The sequence below is a fragment of the Harpia harpyja genome, chromosome 15 (assembly GCF_026419915.1).
Source record: "Harpia harpyja isolate bHarHar1 chromosome 15, bHarHar1 primary haplotype, whole genome shotgun sequence".
NCBI classification, from domain to species: domain Eukaryota; kingdom Metazoa; phylum Chordata; class Aves; order Accipitriformes; family Accipitridae; genus Harpia; species Harpia harpyja.
In genome coordinates this window covers 8,886,394-8,904,908 of record NC_068954.1, presented here as the reverse complement: position 1 = coordinate 8,904,908, position 18,515 = coordinate 8,886,394, and positions in this window count along the sequence as shown.

Below are 18,515 nucleotides of genomic sequence, written 5' to 3'. Positions count from 1 at the left end.
ACCTATTTTAGGACAAGATGAGTCATCTTATATAGGCAATTCTCCTTATTGACTAGGCAGTGGACTAGATAGCTAGACTACAATAGACACTTTAATTTCAAACAATTAAAGTTAATTCAGAGCAGTCCCTTGCAAAATTTACTGCCCGTTCCATGGATTTATAGAGACATAGATAACAAGAATTACATCCTGATAAAGTTGAAGTTATGGGAGTATGACAACCAGTGAGACAGATGCTTAGATCTGCAGTACCTTGATGAGGTTAACTAGCGAGCCTGGGAACCAGGGGCTTGGCAGGTTTGCTGTGAGCTGCTTGGAAGGAGGCTTACCAACAGTACACAGTCTCTTCTCTAGCTTTCATGTTCTCTTACTTGTTCAACTTTTCAGGCAAAATCCTTCTCTTAGAAACACACACACACAAAAGATCTTCTCACCATTTCCTGAACTTTCAACTACACCATGTTCTAATGATTTATATTGACAAATTTGGCTCCTCGAGGGCATTACTTAGAGTTAAGGGCCAACATTTGTTTAAAAACAGAAACAGAGTCTGCATAATTATGAGACTATCTATCTACTGACCCTAGCAGTCAGAATATTTATGAAAAATTAAACGACTGAGAGGGAGGGAGGGAACGGCAGAAATTAAACAGTGAACCCGAAGGTCAGGTCCAGTATTTGTGTGGGCCTGGTGAGCTAATTCCAGTGGTCGGCCACAAGGACTGCCAACAAGTATTCCCAGATTTACACAGCCCAGCAAAGATTCAACCGATGTTCTGTGAATTCTCCCCAAATAGCTTGACCAGAAAATGCTAACCAAGCACAAATGGGCAGCTCTCCAACTAGTGCTTACTAGGTGTAGTTCTGAGGGTTCCCCTGGGGAATTTTTTCTGCTTCATGTTAGGATCTATATTCAGAACAAATACCTCTGCACAGGGACAGCAGGTACTCCTCATCCAATGCAGAGAGCAGGCCATGACGAGACCAGCCATCTGGCCGTAGTGATTGGCAGTGACTGGCAACATACAAGGGGACACCTTTTGCTCTTTTTTCTTTTCCCAGCTATTGTTAGGCTCCAGGATCAGTTTGCACTTGACTGGAGCTGCCCAAGCTGCTTATCTTGTATGGTCAGGAACAAAGGCTAGCAAAAGGGTGGAGAAGCTCTGTGATGGTTGAGAGGGGCAGGACTTGAGGAAAGAAGAGTTGTTTCCCAGCTTATTCAGACCTTGTTCACAGGGAGACAGAGTAAAGAATACAGCAAACAGTTGACAGAAATTCCCAGAAAGCAAAACCACTTTATTTCACAGAGCCTAAAGACCCATCCCTCACAATAATGTGCTTCAGATTTCCTTCCACATTATCTCATATGGACGTCCTGAAAATGGCTTAACACAGCATGAGAGAGTGTAACATATTACTATGTGACATTTCCAAGTAAAGTGGAATATATAAAATTTTTTTAAAATATCATCTCTGCTAGCAGAAGGACCCTGTATCATCAACCTTCATTTCTGATCTGTGCATAATTCCCAACCACAACTTAAGTTTAATCAACCTCATAACTTCTTCAGTTTTCTTCCACAGAGACAACCCAATGCATAAACATAAAGCACCTCCTCCTGTTTTTCCTCCTCAAGGGTATCTTTACATGTGAGCAGACATTACATGCTCAGCTCCATGAAAAGTACTAGAATTAGATTTCTACAATATTTTTTATGGCTGAATCTGCCTTTGCATTCTAAAGGTCCTGTGCTTTTATTTTTATTCAGTATAATAGAAGCTTTTTGTTTTGGCTGTGTTACTCTAATTTAATTCCCCATCATAGTCACTGCTCCACAGTGACAATCAGTGTCTAACTGAAGGCAACGATTTTTAATTCATCACGTGTTCTTTTAACTTGTGTGTATGTATTGCTAACTTTCCTTTTTGACTGTTTCTCAAGAGCAGAAATTAAATCATCAATGCTAGATGCATAAAATGTTTTTATATGGTTCTATGTTTCAGATTAATTTGCAAGTCAGAAGTTTCCAGTACATTGTGCTAAACAACAGCCATGTATTTATCTTGACAAATGATGCAGGAAAAACTAATAACAATGAGGCATATAGAGAGCCTTTCATCCAAAGATCCCAGGACACACGACAAACTTTACATGCTGATTATAATCTACACTCAATATTGTTCAATCTTTTCATTGGCTTTAATGGGCATAAATGTAAATAGAAAACTATGCACAGATAACTCCAGTCAATGATATACAGCTAGGTCTGGGGTAGGAAGTGCAAAGAAGAAAGCAATTCTTCCCCATAGTTCAACACAGGGCATGAGGAATACTATGTGCAGATGGTAGTGGGGCAGCAGCTTTCATTGCTCAGTGTAAACCACAAGTTGTTTTCTCACTTTCTTCTCAGCAGCATTCTGAGTAAAGAACCAAATAAAAACCAAGCAAGGGACAAAAGAAATACTTGGAAGGTGATATGACTATGGGGTTTGCCTATGTTATTTTAGGGCAAGAGCAGAGTGAATTATGACCTAAAAGTTGGGGTTCTTTTGCTGCATCGGGACATTGTTAATTTGGAGGCTTATTTTAAAGGCTGAAGAGGCTTCTCTTCATGTTTTCTGTCTTACTGATGTCTTCCTCTCCTGTGCTTACATGGTTTTTAAGCAATTTAAGCTGGGCCAAAACACAGAATCTTATTTATAAAATTACCTGAGGTCTTTCCAGATCACCATGAGCTGAAAAGACTATATGGCTTTTATCTGTTGGCTGACTGTGGGACTGAAAAGGTTTTCTGTATTTGATAACATGCTTTCTCTCCTAATAATTCCTGAATCCCTGGGAGTAACTCAACTAGGTCAGACTAAAGCTCCCGTTTGCCCGATATGCTGCTAACAGTTCCCTGCCTCCCTAAATAGGTGATGCTGACAACAAGGGCTCGTGAAAGAGGTCCTGCAGGAGAAGACAGATTTGTCTTTGTAGTCAGTACAAAGCAGTAGTCAGCAGAACCCAAGCAGTCCCCTTGCCTGGCATTGGTACCATTGGGAAGTGAAGGTGCTGGAGTCCAGACAAGTTAGGTTGAGCCTGTCCAGTTTTTGGAAGATACCTACGAACCTCAACTGCTCCCTTCTCACATTTCCTCTGCTGCATCCCACAGAATGGATTCTTCCTCTCCAGTGCTCAGTATAACCAAATATAATATAATCAACAGCTGGTTACATACTATACAACTTTATTAAATATAATATGCTAGATGAGTAGAACAAACTCACAGTGGAATGGGTCACATCTGTAGGATATTTTCTCAAGTGCTGCAATTACTATGATTAGGATGGGTTATGGTGAGTCACAAAGACTAGAAGAGCATAATGTTTATGAATACCTGGCTTGTGAATAGATGGCTTCCTGGAGGAAGCCCTTGACCTTCCCCTTGACCTTCTAAAAAGAGCAATGTGGATGTAGCTACTCACCCTTTAGTGAACAGAATGACACTGGACATAAAAGCACAAAACCTATGACAACATGTCCAGCTATGCATGTAGAGTTTCTTCTATTTAAGCTCAGATGCTTAATGGACAGACCTGAAAGGATAGGAGGATTTCTCAATTGAGAGCACAAACTGCAGAAACAGGAACAGGAGATGGGAAACTAGAACCTAATTTTAAAAAATCTTGTATGGTTAGGATTTCATTTTATTTGAGGTTCTGCAATTGTTCCTTTGTTTGTTGGAAAGGGGGTGAAATTAACAAAATGAAAGAAAATGCATTTGACTAACAGCAAAATACTTTGTCTACAGTTATTTATCTTTTTACATCTTTTTCTTCCCTATTTATTTAATTGATTCATAAACCAGCAATTGTTGGACACTCACAGACAGAATCTTAAAAAGAATCTTAAACCACTGGGATCTTTACACAGCGTAATGTTCATAAGGGGAACCAAACATCTCAAACAGGATAGCTGGTTATTGCCTGGATGGTGATGAGAGATTTTCAAGGGTCCTTGCAATGGCACCTTCAACTGTTCAGAGTGAGACTCTCCAAACCTCTCTTCTTATACTCAGTTCTTACACCCGCCTGGCCTGTGGTCCTACTACATAGAAACTACATAGAAAACATCTCCTAACTATCTTAACTGTACACAAAAACTGTCCTGCCTGACCATTTCTGCACCCGCTGAAGGAGTTTGTACTGACTATTTAAAATGTCATATCTATGTCCAATTTGATCAATTCTGCAGCAGGAATCACCTCGGGAAGCCTCAGGGATGACCAGATTCTCCACCCTCGACGTTAATCAACACATTTGAGCATAGGGATTGGTCTAGGCACAGTTGGAGCTGTCGGGGAAAAGCTTCAAGACAGGCTAAAATTCCCACCTGGAGAGTTCCTGTGCCAGTTAATCAAATGCTTTGTGGTGAAGCAGGCTAGGGGTTAAGTTCACCTTGTCTCAAGTCTCTCCACTGATTCAGATCAGTCTATTATCTTATCTATGCAGCTAAATGAGGAGTTCCTGGGACACCCAGGGAACTCATGTCTAAAGTGCACTGGGTTTGCACATAGAGACAGACCTGAGCTGCACCGTGGTTATACAATGAACTTGAGCTTCATATTTATAACTAAAATTCCATAGTTCTTGTCACAAAATGCTTTAAAAAAATGTAGAAAGAAAGGGGTTTGTCCTTTCCACAAGGAGATATTCTATTTCAAAACATCAGGGTGAAACGTTTCACCAGCTTTAATTTTCTCCATTCTTTTCAGCTAAAGGCAATCAACGAATTCTATCTGGTTAGCTGAATATTTCAGTCTCTCACAAATACCATTTTTCAGCAGATTTACTACTCCTTGAAAAAAGCTAGTCTGGAATTAATTTGCTTTGTCTTATTATCCAAAACTGCCTGTGAAGTAGATCATGTGCTGTTGGCCTGCTTCTCAAGTGTCAGGAAGCATAGTGCTTTAAATAAAGTATTAATCTGTCATCCCTATTTCAAGAATTTATGGTGTGGACCCTTTCTCTAACCACCTCATTTCACCGCACCACACTTACCAAATGAATATCTAGAGCTTATAACCAAATTTTCCTGCATATTTATATTACAGGGAGCTATTGAGGATACTGTGACACTACCAGTGCTATTAGGATTCTGACTCTAGAAAAGCCCTGTGTTAATACTGTATGTGTTTTCTGGTTTGAGTAACTGTCCATTTCGTTCATAGTCAGAGCACAGTTTCACTTGCTATATTAATAATTTTTTTTTCGTCACTTCATTTGTAAAAATTTTTCTTCTCTTTTATGTAAAGCTTTTCACTATCCCAATTTTATCAGTTAGAGTAATCTCGATGTCTGGCCTGAAGCATTCAAATCTTAAAATGAAATGGTTTACTTCTCCTCAGCACTGTGCCCATGCATAACATGCATGTGACTGGAAAGACGGGTGCTCTTTGCCTATCCTGAGGCTTCAAGCATGGGCTACATTTTACTGCAACTTCACTGCTTGTTCATGCTACATGCAGAGTGTCGCTGATCCAGGAAAGGCAGGTAGGATGCTCTCCCATTACCATGTGTGCAATTTTTCAAAAGGTATATGCAGATACACACCCTGGAAAAGGCTTGTCCACTGGCTACCTTCTGCCTCTCTTCCTTAGCTGCTCTCTGAGCAAAAGTCAGTTTCCCCAAGTCAGTTCTTGTGATTCTTTAACCCATTTTGATCAGAATAAACTGGGTTAGCCATGACCTATTCCCATTACTTAAGCTAATATGACTTGGTGTAACTGAAATGGGTGAAGAAGCACTCACACAATCAGTTCTGCTGGAAAATAAGAGCAAGTCAGCACTGATGCACAGTAATCTCCTCATAAGCAGAGCTAGACTGGGAAAAGCACATCTGTTCCCAGCCTGAGTTATGCTCTGCAAAGCCCCATCCACAAAATTAGCCATGCTCTGCTATACATTGCTATAGAAGAGTTTCAGCTTACTTTTGTATTATTATGAAACTAGTAATCGCCATGACTGTGAAAACATGCGAGAGTGAAATATGGGACATTGCAAAGATAAACACCTGAAATTACAGCTCTGAGGATATGGATTTTCCCTTACTTTCCACAAGAATGTTAAGTCTGAAACCTAACTACCACCATTTCAACGGGGGCATTGTTAGCTATTTTACTGCTGAACATTGTAACAAATCCAGCCAACTTGTGTGCTGAAATTCCGGGGATGCTCAAAATCATCTGTGTCCTGAGATGGCTGTTAAGGGAAAGCCGTCAAGCTATTGGAGTCTGCATTATGTCCTTGGCATGAGAAAAATGGGAAATGGGCTGAGCATAAAATAAATAGAGTTTTCCAAGAAAGCAGATTATATTATTTAGAATTGTGCCTGCAAGTATTTTTCTTACATAAGTTACTGCAACTTGATCTTAAATTTAGTTCCTGTTGAAGCATCTCAGATTTTTTACCAACATAGCAAAACTCGGGTATCCTACCACAGGTTTTGGGTCTAGTTGGTCAGAGAGTACACAAGGAGATGATCTCATGCCAGCACTGTTAGCAGCTACCTCTCCTTGCTCAGTTTGCACCCCCAGGATTTACACCAACATCTAATTTGGGGGAGAATGAATTCTGCTGTTTCACAATTGATGCGGTGTGTTCATACCAATAGTGATGCAGCACACAGAAGCAGTCAGAAGCTGGACTCTTTGGGCTACAGTTTGTGCTACTACTCCACTCTGCAGCATTCAAAAGACAGTATAGAATAAAAAAGATTTAGGACTTTAGGTCTGCCAACTGTAAATACATTATTTATTAGAGAAGTTCTTTAAAGTGGAGTTAATAATCACTTGCCTGTTGGACAGATGTTTTTTCGTGCTTACAGGTGTATAAAAGTAGAGAAAGAGAAATGGAAAAGAGATCTTTTTCCATATAGAAATATAATATAAACTGCTCTGAATGTAACAGCTTTTTCAATTAAAGCTATTTCCATACTGCCCATATTAGCACATTTTACTTGTTCATTCAGCCTGCTAGCTTAATGAAAGTAACGTGTACACCACAGTGGGAAGGTTCTCAAAAATTCAATTTCTAAGCAGCAATTAAGTATATAGTGGTGTTACAGCTTACAGGTTTCAGAGAGGACATGGAACATCACGTTTTGGAGAACCTATTGGGAATGTAAAACATAGCCTAGGAGGACCAGTGGCATTTTCTGACAAACCTACCCTTAATTGTATAGATGCTGCTCTTGGAGCTGCGGGAGGAAAAGATCTGATTTTAACTGGGAGAACGTGAGCAATCTAGTGAGTAAAATCTAAGTGAGTCATCCTAGGCTGTGTTAACGCTTCTCTGAGTTATGGCCTTGGAAATGAGAGACTCCTCATTATGTCTTTTCTCCTTCCTTCTCCAAACGAATGCCCCTTAATAGCTCAAGGCTAATTCTGGTTTTAGGGAATGACTTTCACATACAGTACAAGAAGGTGTTCTCCCTAAATTGCTGAAACAGATGGAGGAACAAGCTGAAGAGTTACAGGCCCATGTTAAACCAATATGAGTGACTACAAACAGATTACCAGCGATTTATTTAAAGCATTAGGAAAGCTATTCAGTTTGATTTATATGCATATAGGATCGAGTTCTTTTTCATATGAACTTTATATAACCTAGGCCATGTCTGGGGAACAGGAGAGTGATAGGAGCATTGAAAGACACATGCAAGCAGAAAAAGTCATGAACTTAAAGAAAATATTTGGCTTGCTAATGAGTCACTGTTACCTGATCTGTTCTTAGGCCAGATTCCTGCTCATTATCAGAACTAGCTTTGAATTTCCATGCATTTCCAAGAGCAGTTTTATTACGCTCTGCTTGTGTGTGTACCATTCTGCCCTTATGTAAAAATATTTACAAAGAATTATTCTATTAAAATACATTCTAATTTCATAAGGGAGAATCATCAATCAATCATTATGCTCACCTATGCTGCCTAGCATAAAGTAATGTTTTAGCAAACAGGAAAAGTAGTTTATTGTTTCTTCACTATATACAACCTCAAAGTGTTTGCTGTAGTTTATGTACTCCTCCAACACAACCCTACAGAAACCGATATATTTAGAAGACTAATTAAATTAATTTTCTTTGAACAAAAGCTGAGAAAATTACCAAAATTTGCATTAAGCACAGAAGTTTTATATCATCATAATAGCTATAACCTAAAAATAACATTATATTAGTTGACATTCTCTCTACACTTTTCTTGCAGATAACCTAAATTAGCCTTTCTTACAAAATTCTGTGGATTACATTTCTCATCCTTGGGCTCAAACAGGCAGGATTTAGTTGTGTGCAAAGTGGGAGGGTTTTAAACAGGAGACACTTTATGATTTCTGAAAAGTACAAGTCTTAGAAACAACATACCTATAATCATACTCTGAAAAGAAAAATATTAAAACTCTCAGAGTCTTAATCATTGGGGCTTGAATCTGGTTAGCAAAATTAAGTTTCTGGAACACATGTAAGAGCCTAATTAATGCAACCTAAAGGTGAGGGAAGCAACAAATATTCTAGTTCCAGCCCCGCTTTTTCTCAGCAAAAGAGAATGTGCAGCTAAAAAACAAAGTAAGTCTGCATAGTCCGTGACCACAAGTGTTCCTGGATTTATTTCAGGTGGCACTTTCTAAGACACCCCCAAATAAGTTATTCAAAGACATACTCTAAAGTCAGAGAAAGAGGGCTTTGAAGGGAACCTTGCCGTCAACTGGTCCAGTGCCTTTCAACTTTTTTAGCTCACATTTTATTTTGTGCTTCATTTCAAGTGTGTGACTTCTGGGACAGCAAGGTGCTTCATGCCTCATTTGCTGCGGTAACGCTTTCACCAGAAAGGAACACATCTCTGGCTGAGAATTTTGTCTTATCCAGCACTGGCCCAAAGTCAGGATCTGCTATATCTAAATCATTCCAGAGAGAGACTTGTTCTATCATTACAGTGACATGCTTTTCTCTAATGTCTTACCTAAACAACCCATGCTGCATTTTAGGCTGTTATTTCACGTCATGTCTGTGGACACAGGGAACTGATTATTTCTTTCCTTTTGCTGGCAATCCTTTATAGCACTGCTACCATGTCCTCCTCAGTCTTCTCATCTTTAGGCTAAGCAAAACAAATTCCTTCAATCTCACCTTAAAGGTCATGTTTTCTACATCTCTGGATTATCTGCATTGCCTCTGCTGGACTCCCTCCAGTTGGCCCATCTGTTACAGTGCACTGCCCAAACTGGGAACAGGACAAGGTCTTATGAATGCTGAGTAAAGCAGAAGGAGTAAAACTTACAGCACGTCTGCCATATACCCTAGTATGTGGTTTACTTTTCACAGCGTGGGATTCTTCACTCACATTCAGTTAGTGATTCAGTGGCGTCTGTTTAACTTTTGCTTTGCCAAGAGCGCTCTCTTTCTTATACGTATGCAATTAATTATTCCTCAGGGTAGTGTTCTGCACCTCTCCTCACTAAGTCATCTCCTATTTTTCCTCCAGATCTTTTCTTCGGCTTGTCAAGAAAACCATGAATCTTTTTTGATCTTGTTTTCAGTGTTTCAGATTTTTCCTCCTGAGAGCTTGCAATCCCCTTCCAGGTTGGTATTGTCTGCAGATATTACAGCTGTACTCCCTCTTCCATCTTCCAAGGTGATTAATAAAACTATTCCATACACTCCAAGCCAGGAGAATCCCTACAGCAAGCACTCCTTCTTTCACTTTGAGAATGGGCCCTTAATCTCTTCATAATTCTTTTTTCCCCAGTAGTTTTGCATTCACCTTATGATAGGTTTATAAAGCCAGTTTGCTAATAAGAGTGTCCTATTAGACAAGATCAGTATTTTATGAGTCAAGTTATATGACATCTTCTCCTTTCCTGGTCACTGTTTTTTTCCTAATTATAGGTATAAACTAGTCTTGTCTGACATAATTTGATCTTCTCAAGTTATACTGACCTGGTGCTTATCATATTGTTATATCTTAGATTCCCAGCTTTATTAGTTGCACCAACGTCTTTCTGGTAATGGATGATCACCTGACTGGCTTATAATTTACCCATCCTCCAGCAGTTCTCAGAGATCAGAAAACTACAGCCACTTCATTAGGTCTTACATGGAGGATTTCATCAAGAACAACTGATCTGGAAACATTTAACTTGAGTGGCCTCTAAACTGTCCTTTTCCATTCCCGCACAAGTTCTCCCCCTTAGGGACTGTTAATTTGCTAGCCACCTCATCACATTTAATCTTCTTCATGGAGACTGATGCAAAAACTGCACAAAGTCCTAAGTGTTTATATTAAGATCTGCTATTATCTGTGTCTATCCACCACTAAACCAATGCTTATGCTGTTCCTCCCTTCTGCAGAAGGGTCAGGTCTCAAAAAGCCAAACCTCCAATGAGATGTCAATGCCTCTTGAGAAGGTACACGCTGCTTGTGTATGCAAAAGTTGCTTAGACAACTTTGAAGACACTATAGGAATACATACACTTGAAAGGCTGAACAAGACCTCTCAAACAACATAAACCCTGCAAACAGGGAAAGGAAAAACTTTGTAATGTCTTTTAATAGGAACAGCATTGAAGACAGCTTCCTCAAAGAATAACCTACACCACTGGCTGGGAATCACCAGTGCAGATAAATAATGTAGATTTATTACTTGGCTCATAATTCAAGTAGAATAAACTGAATTACAAAATTAATGTCTCAAAAGACTTTTCTCTACCAAACTGTTGTAAATTCAGAGCATGTACTCCAAGGAATAAAGTGCATTTATGGTTGATAGAACATGGCTTACAGCTTTGAAGGTATGAGAAGGTGAATAAACTGGAAATGCAGTTCTCTGTGCTCTGAAAAAATAGTCATGCAGAGTAAACAGTCATAAATATCAGAAATTCATCTGTCCCCTGAGATGAAAATACTGATCATGGTAATAGGAGCATTATAGAAGGTGTAATGTAGAGGATGACAGAAGAGAAATTAATCAGTCCATTATTGTCATTGGCTTAAGAACCAAATAGCTACTGCAACTTCTACAGATGAAGAACATGAAGTTGTTGGAAAAGCATCCTTTGAGGGCAGCTATCTGCAACTCAGATCTGAGACAGCTGCAGAAGAGAGAAAGCCATTTAGAATGAAAAATCACATTCCCATATCAGGCAAGTTTTCATTCTTTCTGGATCCAAGTAAACACTATTGCCAAATGGCTTGAAGTATTAGGAAAGTATCCAAGTGCTTAAATCAAGGCACCCTTACATTAGCTTTCCACCAATACAACTTGATGTAACTCCCCCAGGGACACAATTCTGATTTACTCCAAATGTATCTGTGATTGGAGTAACTTTCGAAAACTGTTCAGAAGTGCCGAAGAGGACTTGGAGATGAAATTCTCGCTTTCAGTAGGAATTCAGGCAAACAGGAGATTGCATTTTATGTATTTTTAGTGAAACTTCCACCCCCAAATTTCTAACATGAAGCAGGTGCCCTGTGGTCACTGGGGTTTGTCTAAGAGCAATGATAGCAACTCAGTAAGACATTCTTCCCTTTTGGCTGAATTGGAGTTGCCCAGCTGCCTACTCCTGAGGCTGGATCCAGCCTCTTCATGCACGGCTGCGTGCCCACAACCTGCCTGTGTGCACGCATCATTCGGGGGAGAAAAATGACTGGCACCCAGGGGAGTCCCACCAGTAGCATCTGCTCACAAATTCAGAAAGTTTGGGTAGTTCTGATTTCAAACCGTGAGACAAGCCACTCTAAGGAGAAGGTAAACTGCACTCACCCAAATTAATTCAAATATAAGAAAATGGTATTTCCCTAAGGGAATGTGTTCATAACAGCTACAGTAATTAAAATTCTTTAGAGCTGAGGTGACAACAACTGACCAAGCAAAGCAACCTGACATGCATCAGAAGTACTGTTTTTAAGAAATCCCTCATCTCTGCCTTGATTAGATGTCAGCAAACACTTCTGACAGTAATTTTTCAACAGCACAGGAATGCAGTCAATGGCTGTTCTCATCCCACCAGAGAATGAATCTATTTCTAGAAAGGAAAAGAGAGGAAAAAAAAGAAGAAAAAAAAAAAAGAAGAAAAAAAAAGAAGAAGAAAAAAAACCCCAACACTCCTCAACTTCAAGGATGTATGGGCTTCCCTAGGAAGTTTGCTTAAGTGAATACATTAGAGTTGTTGCATGCACCACAGAGCACCGCTGAACAGAAGGCAAACAGGCGAGATCTCATCCTCTCCCCAGATAAGGAGCCTCCCCTGACTGCCAATACCATGATCAGGGGGAGGCCCTGCCATAAATAATTGAAAAGGCTAAATTGTGCTGTCACTAAGTGAAAAAGTAAAAAATGTTACCAGCGTATGAGTCTGTTAACAGCAGTGGATACGCTATTTAATGTCCCCACTTGAACCAAGTGGGTATTTGCAAATCCCCGTATGTTATACCCCAAACTGCTACATGAGTTCAAATTCAGATAACTCGTTGACTTACGTAGGTTTGCCCCAGCATTACACCAGCCTGCTGAGGACAATAATGTTAAAAGCCATTTGTGGTTGTAGTCACTTGCTACAGCAGTTCAAGAAATTTTGATGAAAACCTGCCCCTAGGCAAAGACTACACAAGTGTTGAAATACAGAGATACAGAAAACACATCATAGGCTTTACAAGTACATGAACTTTGGAAAAAGCAACCTGTTAGGGTCTAACACACATTACTGTGCACTGAGGAAATAGAAGATCTGATTTTTTTGGTTTAGGAGTAAAATAAAATAAAAACCACCTATGAAATAAAAAATGTCATGTCATAAAAACATAATGTTTAAAAAAAAATCAAATAAATGATATTTCAGATAACATATACCCTTTGGTTTGGGTTGCTGCTTTACTCTTTGATTTGAAGTAAATTTAAATGATTGAAGTTTGTTACTTTTCCAACTGAGAATCATAGAATCATTTCAGTTGGAAAAGACCTTCAAGATCATCGAGTCCAACCATTAACCATGCCCCTAAACCATGTTCTGAAGTACCCTGTCCACTCGCTTTTTGAATATATCCAGGGATGGTGACTCAACCACTTCCCTGGGCAGCCCATTCAAATGTTTGACAACCCTCTCAGTAAAAAAATTTTTCCTAATATCTAACCTAAATCTCCCTTGCCTCAACTTGAGGCCATTTCCTCTCATCCTATCACCAGCCACCTGACACAAAAGACCAGCACCCACCTCACTACAACCCCCTTTCAGGTAGTTGTAGAGAGCGATCAGGTCTCCCCTCAGCCTCCTCTTCTCCAGAATAAACAACCCCAGTTCCCTCAGCTGCTCCTCATAAGACTTGTGCTCCAGGCCCTTCACCAACTTGGTTGCCCTTCTCTGAACACGCTCCAGCAGCTCAAGGTCTTTCCTGCAGTGAGGGGCCCAAAACCGAACACAGCACTCGAGGTGCGGCCTCACCAGTGCCGAGTACAGGGGGACGATCACCTCCCTGCTCCTGCTGGCCACACTGTTTCTGATACAGGCCAGGATGCCGTTGGCCTTCTTGGCCACCTGGGCACACTGCTGGCTCATATTCATCTGGTTGTCAACCAGCACGCCCAGGTCTTTCTCTGCCGGGCAGCTTTCCAGCCACTCTTCCCCAAGCCTGTAGCGCTGCATGGGGTTGCCGTGACCGAAGTGCAGGACCCAGCACTTGGCCTTGTTGAACTTCATACGATTGGCCTCAGCCCATCGATCCAGCCAGTCCAGATCTCTTTGTAGAGCCTCCCTACCCTCAAGCAGATCGACCCTGCCTCCCAACTTGGTGTCATCTGCAAACTTGCTGAGGGTGCACTCAATCCCCTCATCCAAATCATCAATAAAGATATTAAACAGAACCGGGCCCAACACCGAGCCCTGGGGAACACCACTTGTGACCCGCCGCCAGCTGGATTTCACCCCATTCACCACAATCCTCTGGGCTCGGCCATCCAGCCAGTTTTTCACCCAGTGAATAGTGCACTTATCCAGGCCACGAGACGCCAGCTTCTCAAGGAGTATGCCATGAGAGACAGTGTCAAAGGCCTTGCTGAAGTCTAGGAAAATAACATCGACAGCCTTTCCCTCATCCACTAGGCAGGTCACCTGGTCATAGAAGGAGATCAGGTTGGTCAAGCAGGACCTGCCTTTCATAAACCCATGCTGACTGGGCCTGATCCCCCTCTTATCCTGGAGTGGCCATGTGAGTGCTCTCAAGACAAGCCGTTCCATAATCTTTCCCGGTACCGAGGTCAGGCTGACAGGCTTGTAGTTCCCCGGATCCTCCCTCCGACCCTTCTTATAAATGGGAGTCACACTGGCAAGCCTCCAGTCCTCTGGGACCTCCCCTGTTGACCAGGAACGCTGATAGATGATAGAGAGTGGCTTGGCAAGGACCTCTGTCAGTTCCCTCAGTACTCTTGGATGGATCCCATCAGGTCCCATAGATTTGTGAGCGTCCAGATGGCGTAGTAGGTCCCTAACTAATTCCTCCTGGATTAACGGGGGTATGTTCTGCTCTTCATCCTTACCTTCCAGCTCAAGGGGTGGAGTACCCTGAGGATGACTGGACTCACTATTAAAGACTGAGGCAAAGAAGGCATTAAGTACCTCGGCCTTTTCCTCATCACTGGTTGCTACGTTCCCTTCTGTATCCATTAAAGGAAAGATATTCTTGGGATTCTTTTTACTCTTAACATATTTGTAAAAACATTTTTTGTTGTCCCTTACGATAGTGGCCAGATTTAGTTCTAGCTGAGCTTTTGCCTTTCTAATTTTCTTTCTGTATGATCTAACAAGATCCCTGTACTCCTCCCAAGTTGCCTGCCATTTCCTCCAGAGATGATAAACTCTCCTTTTTTTCTTAAGTCCTAGCAAAAGCTCCCCATTCAGCCAGGCCAGTCATTTTCCTCGGCGGTTCGACTTGCGGCACATGGGAACAGCCTGGTCCTGAGCCATTGAGATTTCCTTCTTAAAGAATGTCCATCCATCCTGGACCCCTTTGCCCTTCAGGACTGTCTCCCAAGGGACTCTCTCAACCAGTACCTTGAAGAGGCCAAAGTTAGCCCTCCGGAAGTCCATAGTGGTGGTTTTGCTGACCACCTTCTTTGCCTCACCAAGAATTGAAATTTCTATCATTTCATGGTCGCTAAGCCCAAGACAGCCTCCAACCATCACACCTCCCACCAATCCTTCCCTGTTCGTAAACAACAGATCTAGCAAGGCTCCTCCCCTGGTTGGCTCACCCACCAGCTGTGTCAAAAAGTTATCTTCCACACACTCCAGGAGCCTCCTAGATTGTTTACTCACTGTTGTGTTGTATTTCCAGCAGATGTCTGGAAAGTTAAAGTCCCCCACAAGGACAAGGGCACACGATTCTGAGACTACTGCCAGCCGCTTGTAGAACGATTCATCCGTCTCTTCAACCCGAGATGTCACTTTGAAACAGAAAATCACAATTTCTTTTCAGCATTGAAATATTTTGACTCTTTCAAAAATTGCTTTAGTTTTTCAGCTGAACTTAAGTTTGCAAATACTTTTGTGTGTGATCCTAGCATCATTTACCATAGAATGGCAAATTTTGACAGACGAAAATTGTCAGTTTGCATTAGTTTGGCTTATATACTCTGCAGGGTTACTAAGAGGCACTTTGTGCAAGCACTGAGGGAGGAGAAGACTCTCAAGCTGGTGGGGTTATACCACAACTCAAGCAAAGAGCAGTTTGTATAAACAGCAGATGCTGACTTTTTTACTCAGTGAGAGGGGGATTCATCACCATCTCAGCTGGTCACTCTGGCTCCATTTATAGTCAATGGAGACAAATGGGCAGTTTTAGGTCAGAATTCACAAAATCTCTTTCAAACATCTACATTAGGATGAGATGAACTGCATCCTCAAACAAGCTGCTTTCTCGCCCAACCATAAAAACAAGCTGCTTTTCCCCCCCTGACTATAAAACTAGGGTAAGCTATAGCTCAGATGCAGACATCTACATTTAGACTGATGAATCCCACCTGCCAAAGCTGAGCCAAAGCTCAGTGAAATCACTGTGACTGTCTGCTGAATTCACTGGGCACCAAAAGAGAATCAGTCCTCGTTAAGGAAGCATTTAGCTGCATTTCTTACTCACAGATCATAAGTGTATTTATTTTGTTTTGCTTTTAATATCAGGTCAATAGGTCTTGCATATTGATAATTACATAGCATTACTTCTTAATGGGATTTGCATAGATACAAACTTAAACAACCAATCATAAGAGATCACACACCCTTCCTGTTGAAAAATTAAATCTTTTTTCCATTGTTGACTGTGAGGAGGCTATGGGCCTGATCCAGTACCCTGCCAATTCAATGGTAAAGTCCCCTGTGATTTCAACCAGTGTTGCAGCAGACTTTAAAAGTGTGGGTGGGGGTAAAAAAAATCACAAATTTTCTGTTTTGCAAAGCATTCCAGAAACGAATTCACTACTCTCACTCGAATCTTTTGTTTTTCCCCAGAGCTTAGACAACCCTCCCACTCAGAAATAATTATTAGCTGGAAGCACATTCTGGCTTTTACCATTCCAAATGAACCTGACAAGCAATTTCCAAAGGAATTTATGTGCTGTTGTATTTCCCTAGGCTATGTTTTAAAAGTGTGATCTCCTTTATTGCCATTTGAGAGAGTTTAAGCAACTTTACCATTCCCCTTGGGGAATATTGGAGGACACTTTGTGAACAGAACAAGAAGCGATATCATCTTTTCTGCAGGAATTCTCATGACTTCGCACCACTCAAAAGAGCAGTGAAAAAAGGGTATTTGTGAAAGTTCTTTTGAATAATCACTGATTTAGCTTAACAAGATTGTATTTGCTTTCCAGATGTTATTTAAATTATATTGGCATAGTGAGAGTAACATGATTACTTGTAAAACACATATAGAACACAATTTACTGCAAACCTCCTTGTGCCACAAATGACACCTTCGACTTCCTTTTTAGTTAGTTCATACAAAGTAGAAACGAAGCCATGTGACATAAGTGACCAGAATATACAAGTTAAAGAAGTCAAAAGTCTAAAGCTACCTGTGACTTGAACAGTTCAGAAGTAAACCTATAGGCTCATATATGTTCACATGAAACCTTCAATAAATATTTTCACTTAATAAAAAAAATGTATTTTGGACTTTTCAAAGACAAGAATTAAAAGACTAAACTTGTACGATGAATTACTTCCTAAGAACAGTTCAAGCCAGGTGAGCATGAATTATGTTTGGATCTGCTCAATGGGCACGTCTGTATGTTACACAGAAGAGAGTTATCACTTGAAATAAATAATTGGACAAAACAATAATTACCCTGAGCATGTATGTACAGTGACAGTGTATTCCAAGTATGTACCTAATTATATATACCTTTATGCATGTGTGCGTGTATATATATATTTCACATATACCTGTGAAATAAGTTAGTTTCAGTTATCGAAAATTTGTAGAGGAAGTCAACTGATAAAGAGAGTTGAAGTGATCTGACCAAAGCCAAAAAGCAACAGCTGAGTTAGGATGAGAATTCAGACCTGATAGGTGAAGTCCTAGCCCCGAATTATATGTACAACAATATTTCTGTTGAAAAGGCTGTATATGTTACTACTACACGGAACTAAAACAAGTCCTGGAGGCCATCTAATAAGGTCTGGCCATCCCCATGCCATTAAACTCTCTTACTTTCCAAAACATGACAGCAAAACGCATACCATGAGGGGAATATTGCTTGCCCCATTCTAAAAACTGTGACTATATAATTGTTAGCAAAAGCAATAGTTGGTCCAGGCCAAAAGTGTGCAGCCAGGGACCATTTAACAGCATGGATAACCAAGTGTAGTGCTTAGGTTTGTGCTTGACAGTGCTAAATTAGCTAGTAAAGAAATAATCAATAGAGCCAGGCTACATCTCCATGAGTTCCAGCCTTGAACTCAGCCTCCAACCATCCTGTTCTGCCTTATTTCTGTATGTTATCCCCCATCCAAGAGTTGTTATTTGTTTCCATTTGATCCACAGAGAATATTTTTGCTATAGCTGCCTCCAGGAGGCTTAGTCCTTTAGCTCAAGCAACAGAGGTTCTGTCATTTGCATTTGATATCCGAGGCACACTCTCCAGTGATGACCTAGATACCAGGGTTACATAGAGATCGTGCTTCCATGCTGTGTTAGGCACCCTATGGAGACATCATTTGTTTCCCCAGGCAAGAAAGTATTACACATATAAACGAAAAATGGCTTCAATTGAAAAGACATTTCACACTTTTCCCAAGTGCATGAGGGACACAACTCACAGAAACATAATTTAATAGGATTTTTTAATGAGTCCTATGATAAATGTTTTATGGCCAAAAAAGAAAGTAAAAGCTCATTGTACTTTCCAAAGAGGCCAAAGAACATGTGAGTTCCCAAATTAATTCATAGGTCTCCCTTGAAGAGCAATTCTTAATGCCCTCTATTAAATTACATC